Source organism: Somniosus microcephalus, chromosome 28, assembly GCF_052327205.1.
Source record: "Somniosus microcephalus isolate GS21.2 chromosome 28, FLI_Smic_1.0, whole genome shotgun sequence".
NCBI lineage: Eukaryota > Metazoa > Chordata > Chondrichthyes > Squaliformes > Somniosidae > Somniosus > Somniosus microcephalus.
The window spans coordinates 12785560-12801620 of record NC_141014.1 but is presented as its reverse complement, the minus strand read 5'-3'; the positions used below and the strand labels follow the sequence as shown (position 1 = coordinate 12801620).

At 45.6% G+C, this 16061-nt stretch overlaps 3 non-coding genes across 3 annotated transcripts; all 3 read right to left on the bottom strand.

The window, feature by feature from the left end:
* Window positions 1-3982: 3982 nt before the first annotated feature.
* Window positions 3983-4055, bottom strand: trnar-ucu (transfer RNA arginine (anticodon UCU)). Its single transcript has one exon. It is a non-coding gene; the product is annotated as a tRNA-Arg (tRNA).
* Window positions 4056-9412: 5357 nt separating this feature from the next.
* trnar-ccu (transfer RNA arginine (anticodon CCU)) lies at window positions 9413-9485 on the bottom strand. The gene has a single exon. It is a non-coding gene; the product is annotated as a tRNA-Arg (tRNA).
* A 6184-nt stretch (window positions 9486-15669) lies between these two features.
* On the bottom strand, window positions 15670-15742 carry trnar-ccg (transfer RNA arginine (anticodon CCG)). The gene has a single exon. It is a non-coding gene; the product is annotated as a tRNA-Arg (tRNA).
* Between the last annotated feature and the right edge of the window lie 319 nt (window positions 15743-16061).

Below are 16061 nucleotides of genomic sequence, written 5' to 3'. Positions count from 1 at the left end.
ATCAACACAAGAATGAAAGTAACGCTGATTACCTCACCGAATTAAAAAAGCTATCAAAGTACTGCCAATTCGGGGCAGGACTAGCAGATTATCTTCGAGACAAATTCGTCTGCGGTCTCTTAAGTGAAGGAACACAATAAAGGCTGATTTGTGAAAAAGATTTAACACTGGACAAGGCTTTCAGTATGGCTGTATCATACGAAGCAGCAGCAAGAGGAGCTGCAGAGATACAACAAGAGACACAGGACTTCGGCACCCATGAAATGACACAGGGTTTCAAAAGTTGTTATCGCTGCGGCAGATCCACCCATAACCAGAGGGACTGCTGGTTCAAGGACAAAGCATGCAGGCAATGCGGAAAGACTGGACACATTGCACAGGTATGCCGATCTGGACAAAATAAATCCACAGACAGAAAAAAAAAAATCAATAAAGAAAAGTACAGAAAGGTACAAATGATGACGGACAGTAGCTCCGAAGACCAGAAAAGCGATAGCGACTCCAAAAACAAGAGACTAAGCTGTCTCAAATTACATAATGTACTTGCCAAAGATGATTACCAAACCATTTGGGTTACCCTCACGATAGCAGGGTCCCCAGTTAAAATGGAACTAGACACAGGATCAGCTCTAACTGTAATAAATCGACAGGATTACGAGAGGCTATTTCCGCATATACCTTTAAAAGACACATCCATTATCTTAAAAACATATACGGGGCAGAAAGTATACCCCAAAGGAAAAATAAGGGTGCCTGTTGTATACAACGGCAAAGAAATACAAAAGTTGTATTTATACATTCTACAAGATGGTGGTCCACCGTTGTTGGGACGTGAATGGATCAGAAAGATACGTTTAGACTGGCACTCCATTCAGGCACTGACGGTGACCAGTAAGGAAAAAAACGATGATGACATCATGCCTGAACGATTAAAAGACATCTTGGCCAACGCCAAAGAAGTGTTTCAAGAGAAACTAGGAACCTTGAAAGGCATCACCGCCTCAATAAAAGTGGAAGATGCAGCAATTCCCAAGTTTTTTAAGGCAAGACCGGTGCCATACGCAATTCGTCCAGCAGTCGAGGCAGAGCTGGGGAATTTGGAAAAGGCAGGCATATTATCCAAAATAGATTGGAGCAAGTGGGCAACACCCATCGTTCCAGTCATGAAGAAAGCATTGAATAATGATAAATCTGAAGAACAGAGAAAAATTCGCATCTGTGGAGACTTCAAGGTGACTGTAAACCCGGTCCTTCACACAGTACAGTATCCTCTTCTGAGGAGAGAAGATATTTTCACCTCACTATCCGGAGGGAAACGTTTCACCAAAATTGACTTGGCACAGGCATATCTACAGATGGAGGTTGAAGAGGCCTCTAAAAAATATCTCACGATAAATACACACAAAGGTCCATACCAGTACAATCGACTGGTTTTCGGTGTAGCATCCGCTCCAGCTATCTGGCAAAGAGCTATGGAGCAAGTCCTCCAAGGGATTCCGGGTACTCAATGCTACCTAGACGACATCCTTGTAACAGGAGAAAACGACAACGAGCACCTTGCCAATTTGGAGCAGGTGCTCACTAGGCTGAGAGAACGGGGCCTACGAGCAAATCACCCCAAGTGCGAATTTTTCCAAAATCAAATATCATATTGTGGCCACATAATTAATAAGGAAGGGTTGCATAAGTCACCTGAAAAAATTGAAGCGGTCATAAAAGCCCCAGCACCTGAAAATGTTTCACAATTAAGGTCGTTCCTGGGATTAATAAATTACTATCATAACTTTTTACCGAACTTATCAACTCTTCTACACCCTCTTAATGAACTGCTACAAACAGGAGTGACTTGGAAATGGAACGAAGACTGTAAACGTGCCTTCCATAAATGCAAAGGCTTAATCACATCCGAAGAAGTTTTGGCTCATTACAACCCATCACTGCCAATCAGACTGGCGTGCGATGCATCCCCTTACGGCATAGGAGCAGTATTATCGCATAAATTCCCTGATGGCTCAGAACGGCCGATAGCTTTTGCGTCATGCTCATTAAACTCAGCTGAGCGTAACTATGCCCAAATCGACAGGGAGGCACTCAGCCTGATATGGGGAGTGAAGAAATTCAACCATTACTTACACGGACAAAAATTTACCTTGTTGACTGATCATCAACCCCTCATCTCCATATTCAACCCTAAAAAGGGTGTTCCCATTATGACAGCGCAAAGGCTACAGAGGTGGTCCCTTTATCTAGGGGCACACCAATACAACATAGAATACAAAGGATCAAAACAGCATGGGAATGCTGACGGTTTATCGCGCCTACCGTTGCCAACGGTAGAAGAGGCACCTACAGTAGACCCAGTGGAGATGTTCCACTCTACCATTGTGGAATGTCTACCAATAACAAATTCTGCCATTGAAAGGGAGACGGGAAATGACCCGACTCTCTCACGGGTCTACGATTTAACAGTGAAGGGATGGCCGGCACATGGCGAACCACTGTTGCCAGCATTCTCGCAAAGAAGAGAACAGCTGTCTGTGCCGAGGAACCTTGATGTGTGGATCCAGAGTGGTGATTCCACCCAAACTCCAGGATAAAGTGCTAAAGGAGCTTCACGAGGGGCATCTGGGTGGAGTGAAAATGAAGAACCTAGCCAGGGCGTTTGTATGGTGGCCAGGTATCGATGGAGACATCGAAGAAATGACCAAGAGCTGCCTAGGATGCCAGAAGGTCCAAAACGCTCCACCACAAGCCCCTTTACATCCATGGGAGTGGCCCTCATCTCCCTGGCAAAGGGTACACATCGACTTTGCTGGTCCATTTATGGACTCAATGTTCTTAATCGCGGTTGATGCACACTCCAAGTGGCCAGAGGTAATAAAGATGTCCTCCACCACCACGGAAAAAACCATCACAGTATTAAGGACCATATTTGCCAGGAATGGGCTGCCGGAACAGATCTGTTCTGATAATGGACCGCAATTTGTGTCCGAAGAATTCAGGAAATTCTGAAAAAACAATGGGGTTAAGCACTACACGTCCGCCCCATACCATCCCACCACCAATGGATTGGCTGAAAGGTTTGTCCAGACCTTCAAGAAGGCCATAAAGGCCATGGGTAATGAAGACATAAAACTTCAACACAAGGTGGATAACTTCTTATTCGCATACAGGAATGCAACACATATGGTTACCAACCAAACTCCCGCCATGATGTTCTTCAATAGAAACCTAAGATGCCGGCTGGATTTGGTCAAGCCCAACATCAGAAGGGACGTGGAGAACCGGCAGTTTCAAGGCATGAATGAAAGGCCAACTAGAACCTTCCAGATAGGTCAACAAGTTTTAGCCCGGGACTACCGTACCGAGAAATGGCAGCCTGGAACTATCTGCACACGACTAGGACCACTGATGTACACCGTGGACATTGGAGAAAGCATAATAAGGCGCCATGCTGACCAAATCATAGACTCATCCGAAAAGGGACAACCTACACCACAACTCTATACGTCTAACGATGAAGTAGAGATACCCATATCTACCTCCGATCCGGTGATACTGGAACCCGATGAACCCGACACTGGCATTCAAGCCGAATCAGCCTTGCCAAAAGAACCTACTACACCACCAGAAACGACTACACCACCGAGGCGTTATCCGGACCGAGTCACGAAGCCTCCTGAGAGACTGACTTATATTTGATTAACTGCAGCAATGTGTAGATTATTTTTCTTATAACATGTAATTAATAATTACTTAAAATATGATGTACTGGTTAACTAAAAGGGGAGGAATTGTAGTGTATGTGCCTTTAAGAGCCCCAGGTGTGCTGTAATGCCGGCTCGGGCTATATAAGCCTGTATGTCCGTTGGAACCACCCCCCCGCCAGACTTTGCTTAGTAAACACCGATAAACCAACTCCTATCTTCAGTGTCTCCATCAACACACGGACACTACAATAGTACCAATCTTAAAAATACATCACCCCAGATGGGACTCGAACCCACAATCCCTGACTTAGAAGGCCAGTGCCTTATCCATTAGGCCACTGGGGTTGCACATAAAGCAATGAAAATCATGAGACTTAAGGGTCAGTTTGTGAACGCCAAATTATTATTTACAGGGCAAATTATTCTCACCGCAGACAGAAAATCTTTGATTAGGATTTAAAATGCACATTGTTGGGTGGCTAATGAATCGATTCACCACATTCTTCCCATGTGGCCCGAATACTATGGTAGGTAATCAATCAAACCCAAACTGCACAGCCAGAGTAAAGTTTGTACAGGACACAATTTCAAACTTTGCAAATGACACAAAATTTGGAAGTGCAGTGAACAGTGAGGAGGATAGTGATAGACTTCAAGAGGACATAGACAGGCTGGTGGAATGGGCGGACATGTGACAAATGAAATGTAACGCAGAAAACTGATACATTTTGGTAGAAGGAATGAAGAGAGGAAATATAAACTAAAGGGTACAATCCTAAAGGGGTGCATGAACAGACAAAACTACGGGTGTATGTTCACAAATCATTGAAGGTGGCAGGGCAGGTTGAGAAAGCAGTTAAAAAATCTTACGGGATCCTGGGCTTCATGAATAGAGTTGTACAGTCATAGAGTCATAACGGCACAGAGGGAGGCCATTAAGCCCATCCAGTCCGTGCCGGCTCTCTTTAGAGCAATCCAGTCAGTCCCATTCCCCCGCTTTATTCCCATAGCCCTGCAAGTTTATTTCCCTCAAGTGCCTATCCAGCCTCCCCTTGAAAACATTGAGTGTCTCCACTTCCACCACTTCCATCGGCAGCGAGTTCCAGGTCATCACCATTCACTGTGTAAAAAGGTTTTTCTCACACCCCCCCTGTATCTCTTGCCCAATTCCTTAAGTCTGTGTCCCCTAGTCCTTGTACCATCAAGTAGTGGGAAGAGCCTTTCCCCGTCTAGCCTATCCAAACCCGTCATAATCTTGTACACCTCTATCAAATCACCCCTCAACCTCCTTTACTCTAACGAAAACAAATCCAGCTTCTCCAACCTGTCCTTATAGCTAAGATCCCCCATCCACGGAACCATTCTGGTAAATCTCCTCTGCACCTTCTCAAGGGCCTTCACATCCTTCCTAAATTGTGGTGACCAGAACTGGATGCAATACTCCCGTTGTGGTCCAACCAGCGCTTTATAAAGGTTCAGCATAACTTCTCTACTTTTGTACTCAAAACCTAAAACCTCTATTTATGAAGCCCAAGATCCCATATGCTTTGTTAACCACTCTCTCAATATGTCCTGCCACCGAGGTATAGAGTAGAAAATCGTGGAAATTATGATGAACCTGTATAAAACACTGATTCGACCCCAACTGGAGTATTGTGTCCAATTCTGGGCACCGCACTTTAGGAAGGATGTGAAGGTCTTAGAGAGGGTGCAGAAAAGATTTACGAGAATGATTCCAGGGATGAGGGACTTTAGTTATGTCGATAGACTGGAGAAGCTGGGGTTGTTTTCCATAGAGCAGAGAAGATTGAGAGAAGATTTGATAGAGGTGTTCAAAATCATGAGGGGTCTGGACAGTGTAGATAGAGAGAAACTGTTCCCATTGGTGGAAGGGTCGAGAACCAGAGGACACAGATTTAAGATGATTGGCGGAACAGTCAAAGGCGACGTGTGGAATAACTTGTTCACTCAGGCTGGTGGAGGCAGATTCAATCACGGCTTTCAAAGGGGAATTGGATAAGTACCTGCAGGAAAAACATTTGCAGGGCTACGGGGAAGGGGCAGGGACAGTGGGACTAGCTGAAGTGGTATTGCAGAGAGCCGGCACGGGCTCGACGGGCCGAATGGCCTCCTTCAGTGCTGTAACCATTCTATGATAACCTTTTGGTCACCTGTCCTAGTATCTCCTTATGTGGCTCGGTGTCAAAGTCTGTCTGATAATCGCTCCTGTGAGCCCCTTGGGGCGTTTTACTACTTAACAGACGCTATATAAATGCAAGTTGTTGCTGTAGATGGCTCTGGCACGGCACGTGAGCAGCGGCAGATATGATGGGTGAAAATAGCTTCCCTCTATGCTTAACTTTCCAGGATTAGGGAAATGTGAGGAATTTCATAGCGGTCAATTGTCCTCAGGTGGGGTGCTGTTTGTATTCTGCCCCAGTGGCCTAATGGATAAGGCACTGACCTCCGAAGCCAGGGATTGTGTGTTTGAGTCTCATCTGAGGTGATGTGTTTTTAATGATTGACACTATGGCGGATTAGACGGGGCAAGTGGTGGAAAGTACAGCCAGGCGGGGAGGCTGCATTAATCGTAACTTGTGAGCCAAGTTTCCGTCAAGGCCGTGGTGTCAATGCAATCATCCGCAATAAGCTCAAGGGTGGTAAGGGCCTTGTGGACAAGTGGATCAACATTTCGAGGAAGTGGGAGCAGGAATTTGGGAGGGCCGAGTGACCAAGAGGTTTGCTGGAGGTATTTCTGTGGAAATTTCCAGGGCTGACTGATGTAAACAAAGAGGTGGATGGTCAGTGGGCCCAGGTAACTTTAAACTTGTAGCTTGGGCTAGAATGCAACCACACAGGATCGTACCTATCAGCCAAGGTCCCAGACTCCTCCATCACCATCCCTGGGTATGTCCCGTCCCACAAGCAGGACAGACCCACCAGAGGTGGTGGCCCAGTGGTACACAGACAGGAGGGAGTGGCCCTGGGAGTCCTCAACATTGACTCCTGTCCCCATGAACTCTCATGCCATCAGGTGGACTTCAATGTCCATCACCATAAGAACATAAGAAGTAGGAGCAGGAGTCGACCATACAGCCCTTCGAGCCTGCTCCGCCATTCAATAAGATCATGACTGATCTTCGACCTCAACTCCACTTTCCCGCCCGACCCCATATCCCTTGTTCCCCCTAGAGTCCAAATATCTATCTATCCCAGCCTTGAATATAGTCCACGACTCAGCATCCTTCGGGGCAGAGAATTCCAAACATTCACAACCCTCTGAGTGAAGAAATTCCTCCTCATCTCAGTCTTAAATGGTCGACCCCTTATCCTGGGATTGTGACCCCTGGTTCTAGACACTCAACCCAGGGGAAACAACCTCTCAGCATCTACCCTGTCAATCCCACTCAAAATCTTATATGTTTCAGTGAGATCACCTCTCATTCTTCTAAAATCCAGAGAGTATCGGCCCATTCTACACAATCTCTCATCATAGGACAGCCCTCTCATCCCAGGAATCAATCTAGTGAACCTTCGTTGCACCGCCTCTAAGGCAAGTATATCCTTCCTTAGATAAGGAGACCAGAACTGTGCGCAGTACTCCAGGTGTGGTCTCACCAAAGCCCTGTACAATTGTAGTAAGACTTCCTTACTCTTGTGTTCCAACACCCTTGCAATAAAGGCCAACATGCCATTTCCCTTCCTAATTGCTTGCTGTACCTGCATGCTAACTCTCTGTGTTTCCTGTACGAGGACACCTAAATCTCTCTGAACACCAACATTTAATAGTTTCTCACCATTTAAAAAATATTCTGTTTTTCTATTCTTCCTAACAAAGTGAATAACCTCACCTTTCCTCACATTATTCTCTATCTCCCACCTTATTGCCCACTCACTTAATCTGTCTAGATCCCTTTGCAGGCTCCTTGTGTCCTCCTCACAGCTTACTTTTCCACCCAGCTTTGTATCGTCAGCAAATCTGGATACATTGTCCTCGGTCCCTTCATCTAAGTCATTAATATAGATTGTGAATAGCTGAGGCCCAAGCATCCCACTAGTTACAGCCTGCCAACCGGAAAATGACCCGTTTATCCCTACCCGCTGTTTTCTGTCTGTTAGCCACTCCTCTATCCATGCTAATATATTACCCCAACCCCAGGATACCTTATCTTGCGTAGTGTTGTGGTTGTTGGAGGTCAATCACCTCAGCCCCAGGACATCGCTGCAGGAGTTCCTCAGGGCAGCAGCTCACCACCACCTTCTCAAGGGCAATTAGGGATGGGTAATAAATGCTGGCCTTGCCAACGACGCCCACATCCCAGGAAGAAATCAAAATAAAACATTTTACGTTGCACCTGATTGAATGCCTTTTGGAAATGCAAATATACGACATCCACTGGTTCCCATTTATCTACCCTGCTAGTTACATCCTCAAAATACTCCAATAAATTTGTTAAACACAATTTCCCTTTCACAAAAACCTAATCATATGATTTTCTGAGTGCATTGTTACCACTTCCTCAATAATGGATTCCAACATTTTCCCGATGACTGATGTCAGGCTAACTGGCCCGTCTTCTCTCTCCCTCCTTCTTGTGGATGATTGCATTGACCTTACGGCCTTGTTGGAATCTTGGCTACAGGTGATTATACAATCCTCCTTAATGCAGCCTCCCCGCCTGGCAGCACCTTCCACCACTTGCCCCGCCTCAACTGCCGTTGTGTCAATCATTAAAAACACATCACCCCAGATGAGACTCGAACCCACAATCCCTGGCTTAGGAGACCAGTGCCTTACCTATTGGGCCACTGGGGCTGAATACAGAAGATAACCCGCCTGAGGGCAATTGACCGCTCCGAAATGTGACATCTGCCTCAGTTTCAGAGTCTTCGAAAGTTCAGCAGAGATGGGAGCTATTTTCACCCATCATATCTGTCACTGCTCGCGCCATACCAGAGCCACCTACAACAACAACTTGCATTTATATAGCGTCGTTAACATAGCAAAATATTCCAAGGCGCTTCACAGGAGCGATTATCAAACAAAATTTGACACCGAGCCACATAAGGAGATATTAGGACAGGAGTCCTGAACCTTGGTCAAAGAGGTAGGTTTTAAGGAACATTGAAAGGAGGAGAGAGAGGCAGCGAGGCGGAGATGTTTAGGGAGATACCGTGCCCACTGTCCATTCCCCGACCCTGCCCGCTCTTTGTTTTCAGCAGTGAGCCCTGGAACTTTGCTCAAATTTGATTCCCAATTCCTAGCCTTCTCTGCCCTCAATACTAAACTGCTCCACTGGACAACTCAGCTGCTGTGACTCTGATCTTCTATTCAGTTGCTTAAGTTTGAAGGTAACTTTGTCCAGTTTGCAGCCCATCCCCCATCGCTGCTGTGTCTGTGACTGTCCCACTGGTTTATTTTGCTGCTGTCCGGGTCCTGACCAGAAATTCACTCTGCTGGGCCGACATCCATTTCTGGATCTTATGGTGGCCTCCAACTTCACCACTGCTTCCTGCCACACAACACTTCTCCACATTAACACCTCCAGCGTACCTCTCGGTTACTCTGCCCTCCCAAATCTCTTCAGAATATTTATCAACTTGCGAACACTGCCCTGACCATCGACGAGTTTATTCTGGATGGTTGCATTGACATTCTGGGCCTTGACGGCTATACCATAGTGCCAATCTTAAAAACATATCACCCCAGATGGGACTCGAACCCACAATCCCTGGCTTAGGAGGCCAGTGCCTTATCCATTAGGCCACTGGGGCTGTATACAAAGTAATGAAAATCATGAAACTTAAGGGTCAGTTTGTGACTGCCAAATTATTATTTACAGGGCAAATTATTCTCACCGCAGACAGAAAATCTTTGATTAGGATTTAAAATGCACATTGTTGGGTGGCTAATGAATCGATTCACCCCATTCTCCCCATGTGGCCCGAATACGACGGTAGGTAATCAATCAAACCCAAACTGCACAGCCAGAGTAAAGTTTGTACAGGACACAATTTCAAACTTGGCAGATGACACAAAACTTGGAAGTGCAGTGAACAGTGAGGAGGATAGTGATAGACTTCAAGAGGACATGGACAGGCTGGTGGAATGGGTGGACACGTGACAAATGAAAGTTAACGCAGAAAACTGATACATTTTGCTAGAAGGAATGAAGAGAGGAAATATAAACTAAAGGGTACAATTCTAAAGTGGGTGCATGAACAGACAGAACTGGGGGTGTATGTACACAACTCATTGAAGGTGGCAGGGCAGGTTGAGAAAGCAGTTAAAAAAGCTTACGGGATCCTGGGCTTCATGAATAGAGTTGTAGAGTCATCAAGTCATAACGGCACAGAGGGAGGCCATTCAGCCCATCCAGTCCGTGCCTGCTCTCTTTAGAGCAATCCAGTCAGTCCCATTCCCCCGCTTTATTCCCATAGCCCTGCAAGTTTATTTCCCTCAAGTGCCTATCCAGTCTCCCCTTGAAAACATTGAGTGTCTCCACTTCCACCACTTCCGTCGGCAGCGAGTTCCAGGTCATCACCATTCACTGTGTAAAAAAGTTTTTCTCACATCCCCCCTGTATCTCTTGCCCAATGCCTTAAATCTGTGTCCCCTGGTCCTTGTGCCATCAACTAGTGGGAAGAGCCTTTCCCCGTCTAGCCTATCCAAACCCGTCATAATCTTGTACACCTCTATCAAATCACCCCTCAACCTCCTTTGCTCTAAAGAAAATAAATCCAGCTTCTCCAACCTGTCCTTATAGCTAAGATCCCCCATCCACGGAACCATTCTGGTAAATCTCCTCTGCACCCTCTCAAGGGCCTTCACATCCTTCCTAAATTGTGGTGACCAGAACTGGATGCAATACTCCAGTTGTGGTCCAACCAGCGCTTTATAAAGGTTCAGCATAACTTCTCTACTTTTGTACTCAAAACCTAAAACCTCTATTTATGAAGCCCAAGATCCCATATGCTTTGTTAACCACTCTCTCAATATGTCCTGCCACCGAGGTATAGAGTAGAAAATCGTGGAAATTATGATGAACCTTTATAAAACATTGGTTCGACCCCAACTGGAGTATTGTGTCCAATTATGAGCACCGCACTTCAGGAAGGATGTGAAGGCCTTAGAGAGAGTGCAGAAAGATTTACGAGAATGATTCCAGGGAAGAGGGACTTTAGTTACGTGGATAGACTGGAGAAGCTGGGGTTGTTCTCCTTAGAGCAGAGAGGATTGAGAGTAGATTTGATAGAGGTGTTCAAAATCATGAGGGGTCTGGACAGAGTAGATAGAGAGAAACTGTTCCTATTGGTGGAAGGGTCGACAACCAGAGGACAAATTTAAGATGATTGGTGGAACAACCAAAGGTGACGTGTGGAAAAACTTTTTTACTCAGCGAGTGGTTAGGATCTGGAATGCACTGCCTGGAAGGCTGGTGGAGGCAGATTCAATCACGGTTTTCAAAGGGGAATTGGATAAGTACCTGCAGGAAAAACATTTGCAGGGCTACGGGGAAGGGGCAGAGACAGTGGGACTAGCTGAAGTGGTATTGCAGAGAGCCGGCACGGGCTCGACGGGCCGAATGGCCTCCTTCTGTGCTGTAACCATTCGATGATAAGCTTTTGGTCACCTGTCCCAGTATCTCCTTATGTGGCTCGGTGTCAAATTCTCTTTGATAATCGCTCCTGTGAGCCCCTTGGGACGTTTTACTACTTTACAGACGCTATATAAATGCAAGTTGTTGCTGCAGATGGCTCTGGCACGGCACGTGAGCAGCGGCAGATATGATGGGTGAAAATAGCTTCCCTCAGTGCTTAACTTTCCAGGATTTGGGAAATGTGGGGAATTTCAGAGCGTTCAATTGTCCTCAGGTGGGGTGCTGTTAGTATTCAGCCCCAGTGGCCTAATGGATAAGGCACTGACCTCCTAAGTCAGGGATTATGTGTTTGAGTCTCATCTGGGGTGATGCGTTTTTAATGATTGACACTATGGCGGATTAGACGGGGCAAGTGGTGGAAAGTACAGCCAGGCGGGGAGGCTGCATTAATTGTAACTTGTGAGCCAAGTTTCCGTCAAGGCTGTGATGTCAATGCAACCATCCGCAATAAGCTCAAGGGTGGTAAGGGCCTTGTGGACAAGTGTATTGACAATTCGAGGAAGCTGTAGTAGGGATTTGGGAGGGCCGAGTGACCAAGAGGGTTTATGGAGGTATTACCGTGGAAATTTCCAGGGCTGACTGACGTAAACAAAGAGGTGGATGGTCAGTGGGCCCAGGTAACTTTAAACTTGTAGCTTGGGCTAGAATGCAACCACACAGGATCATACCTATCAGCCAAGGTCCCAGACTCCTCCATCACCATCCCTGGGTATGTCCCGTCCCACAAGCAGGACAGACCCAGCAGAGGTGGCGGCCCAGTGGTACACAGACAGGAGGGAGTGGCCCTGGGAGTCCTCAACGCTGACTCCTGACCCCATGAACTCTCATACCATCAGGTGGACTTCAATGTCCATCACCATAAGAACATAAGAAGTAGGAGCAGGAGTCGACCATACAGCCCTTCCAGCCTGCTCCGCCATTCAATAAGATCATGGCTAATCTTCGACCTCAACTCCACTTTCCCGCCCGACCCCATATCCCTTGTTCCCCCTAGAGTCCAAATATCTATCTATCGCAGCCTTGAATATACTCCACGACTCAGCATCCACAGCCCTTTGGGGTGGAGAATTCCAAAGATTCACAACCCTCTGAGTGAAGAAATTCCTCCTCATCTCAGTCTTAAATGCACGACCCCTTATCCTGAGACTGTGACCCCTAGTTCTAGACACTCAACCCAGGGGAAACAACCTCTCAGCATCCAGCCTGTCAATCCCACTCTGAATCTTATATGTTTCATTCTTCTGAACTCCAGAGAGTATAGGCCCATTCTACACAATCTCTCATTATAGGACAATCCTCTCATCCCAGGAATCAATCTAGTGAATCTTCATTGCACTGCATCATAAGGCATGTATGTCCTTTCTCTGATAAGGAGACCAGAACTGTGCCCAGTACTCCAGGTGTGGTCTCACCAAAGCCCTGTACAATTGTAGTAAGACTTCCTTACTCTTGTGCTCCAACACCCTTGCAATAAAGGCCAACATGCCATTTGCCTTCCTAATTGCTTGCTGTACCTGCATGCTAACTCTCTGTGTTTCCTGTACGAGGACACCTAAATCTCTCTGAACACCAACATTTAATAGTTTCTCACCATTTAAAAAATATTCTGTTTTTCTATTCTTCCTAACAAAGTGAATAACCTCACCTTTCCTCACATTATTCTCTATTTCCCTCCTTATTGTCCACTCACTTAACCTCTCTAGATCCCTTTGCAGGCTCTTTGTGTCCTCCTCACAGCTTACTTTTCCACCTCGCTTTGTATCGTCAGCAAATCTGGATACATTGTCCTCGGTCCCTTCATCTAAGTCTTTAATATAGATTGTAAATAGCTGAGGCCCAAGCACCACACTAGTTACAGCCCGCCAACTGGAAAATGACCTGTTTATCCCTACCCGCTGTTTTCTGTCTGTTAGCCACTCCTCTATCCATGCTAATATATTACCCCCAACCCCAGGATACCTTATCTTGCGTAGCGTTGTGGTTGTTGGAGGTCAATCACCTCAGCCCCAGGACATCGCTGCAGGAGTTCCTCAGGGCAGCGGCTTACCACCACCTTCTCAAGGGCAATTAGGGATGGGCAATAAATGCTGGCCTTGCCAGCGACGCCCACGTCCCAGGAACAAATAAAAATAAAACCTTTTACGTGGCACCTTATTGAATGCCTTTGGGAAATCCAAATATACAACATCCACTGATTCCCATTTATCTACCCTGCTAGTTACATCCTCCAAATACTCCAATAAATTTGTTAAACACAATTTCCCTTTCACAAAAACCTAATCATATGATTTTCTAATTGCATTGTTACCACTTCCTCAATAATGGATTCCAACATTTTCCCGATGACTGATGTCAGGCTAACTGGCCTGTCTTCTCTCTCCCTCCTTATTGTGGATGATTGCATTGACCTTACGGCCTTGATGGAATCTTGGCTACAGGTGATAATACAATCCTCCTTAATGCATCCTCCCCGCCTGGCAGCACCTTCCACCACTTGCCCCACCTAAACTGCCGTTGTGTCAATCATTAAAAACACATCACCCCAGATGGGACTTTAACCCACAATCCCTGGCTTAAAAAGCCAGTGCCTTATCCATTTTTTTTAATTTTTTTTTTATTAATATACTTTACTGAACATTAAGAACATTTACAACATCGTGATCATTACATCGTATGATACAAATCAATTCCACCACCCTACACCGCCATTCCGCCACCACATTTTAACATCAAAACCTGAAGTTTAATTTGTCACCTGCAACATATATTAATCGATTGTGCTTTAAAAATTGGTTGTAAGATACTGTCCTTAAATTCCTTTCTGAATAAAACATCCACAGAGCCTTATAATGGCCTTTTGGCTTATATTTAAAATACTCTTTTAGATTGATTCTCCGCCCCTTACAAAACAGAGCATTCCTTCTTTGCACAATCACGAATCTAGCCAAACTGAACATTAAATTAATTGCCGTTCCGCTAGACTCGGGCAGACTCTCCTGCAATCCCCATCTCAAAATTGAGTCCCACGGGATTCCCCTTCTTGCCATTCAGTCCCCACCCAGCAAAAAAGCTTCACACAACTGTTGAACATAGTACTTAAAGTCATTTAACTGCGGACATAACACCAGTAAATGGGACAGAGTCTCATCCTGTGTCCCACACATTGGGCAAGTTGCCGCCTCCACACGCCCAATCTTGCACAAGACCGTCATGGTAAAAATCCGGTTGTGAGCCAATTTGAAATCCAGCTCAATCCATTCTGGGCATTTAAAATTCGCCCACATTCCTTTCCAAATCCTGTTAAAGTCCAGCAGTGGGTATATACTCTGCCAAAACTCCTGACCAGCAGGTGTCTTGAATCTCCATTCTCTAAATACCTCATAGAAATCTCGAGTATTACAGTTGTCAAATTGGACTAACTCTCCTCCTTTCTCCAGTACGAAGCTTGGAAAAGCAGGACGCATTTTACTTCCTTTGGAGATTTCCGCATTTATTTCTTCCATCCAATCCTGTGGCATTGCCCTCACAGTCTTCTCATACATGATTCCTATTGCTTTTCCTTCTACCTCCTGATCCTCCTCCCACACCATGTCCCTCACAATCGCTTCCGGCAACCAACCTGGAATCACCTCGTATAATACATCTTTCACCGATATAATCCCAGCTTTTATAAAAGCTTGATTAAATAAAACCTCTCCTTCGATGTTGACCCACCTGTTCAAAAATAAGGGCTGCTCTAAAAATTCCTCAGCCCCCTTAGGCATAAACCGCACACTTTTTAAAAATTGAGCCCAAGTCTCTACCACCCCCTTATAAAATCTAGGGAGGAGCTTAATCGATTTCAAAAACATATTATTGTATTCCATATACAATATCCCCTGCCCTCCTATCCCACTTTGTTTTAAAAAATGCTCAAAACAACTCTTCCAAAAACTTGAATTTGACTTCTGAAGAAATCTCTTCACCCATTTGATTCTAAAGAATTTTTTCTTCAAATCAATATCTGGGAAGTTGAGCCCTCCCTGATTTCTCCGTCCAATGATGGTATTGTAGGCCACCAAGGCTGGTTTCCCTTCCCATAAAAATCTCACACAAGCCTCTCGGATGGACTTTTCTGCCCACTCAGGAATATCCTCCACCGTCAATAAGTACCATAGCTTAGACAGCAGGAGAGCAGACACCACTGTCGCTCTTCCTTGCACTTTCAACCACCTTCTTTCCCATCTTCCCAAAATCTTTTTAATTTTCATAACCTTCGGTTCCCAATTTAATCGATCCACTTCTCCCTAAAGATACATCACCCCAGATGGGACTCGAACCCACAATCCCTGGTTTCGGAAACCAGTGCCTTATCCATTAGGCCACTGGGGCTGAATACACAATGAAACCCGCCTGAGGACAATTGACCGCTCCGAAATGTGACATCTGCCTCACAGTTTCAGAGTCTTCGAACGTTAAGCACAGATAGGAGCTATTTTCACCCATCATATCTGTCACTGCTTGCGCCATACCAGAGCCCTCTACAACAACAACTTGCATTTATATAGCACCTTTAACCTAGTAAAATATCCCAAGGTGCTTCACAGGAGCGATTATCAAACAAAATTTGACACCGAGCCACATAAGGAGAGATTAGGTCAAGGTGCCCTAAACCTTGGTCCAAGAGGAAGGTTTGGAGGAACATTTAAAG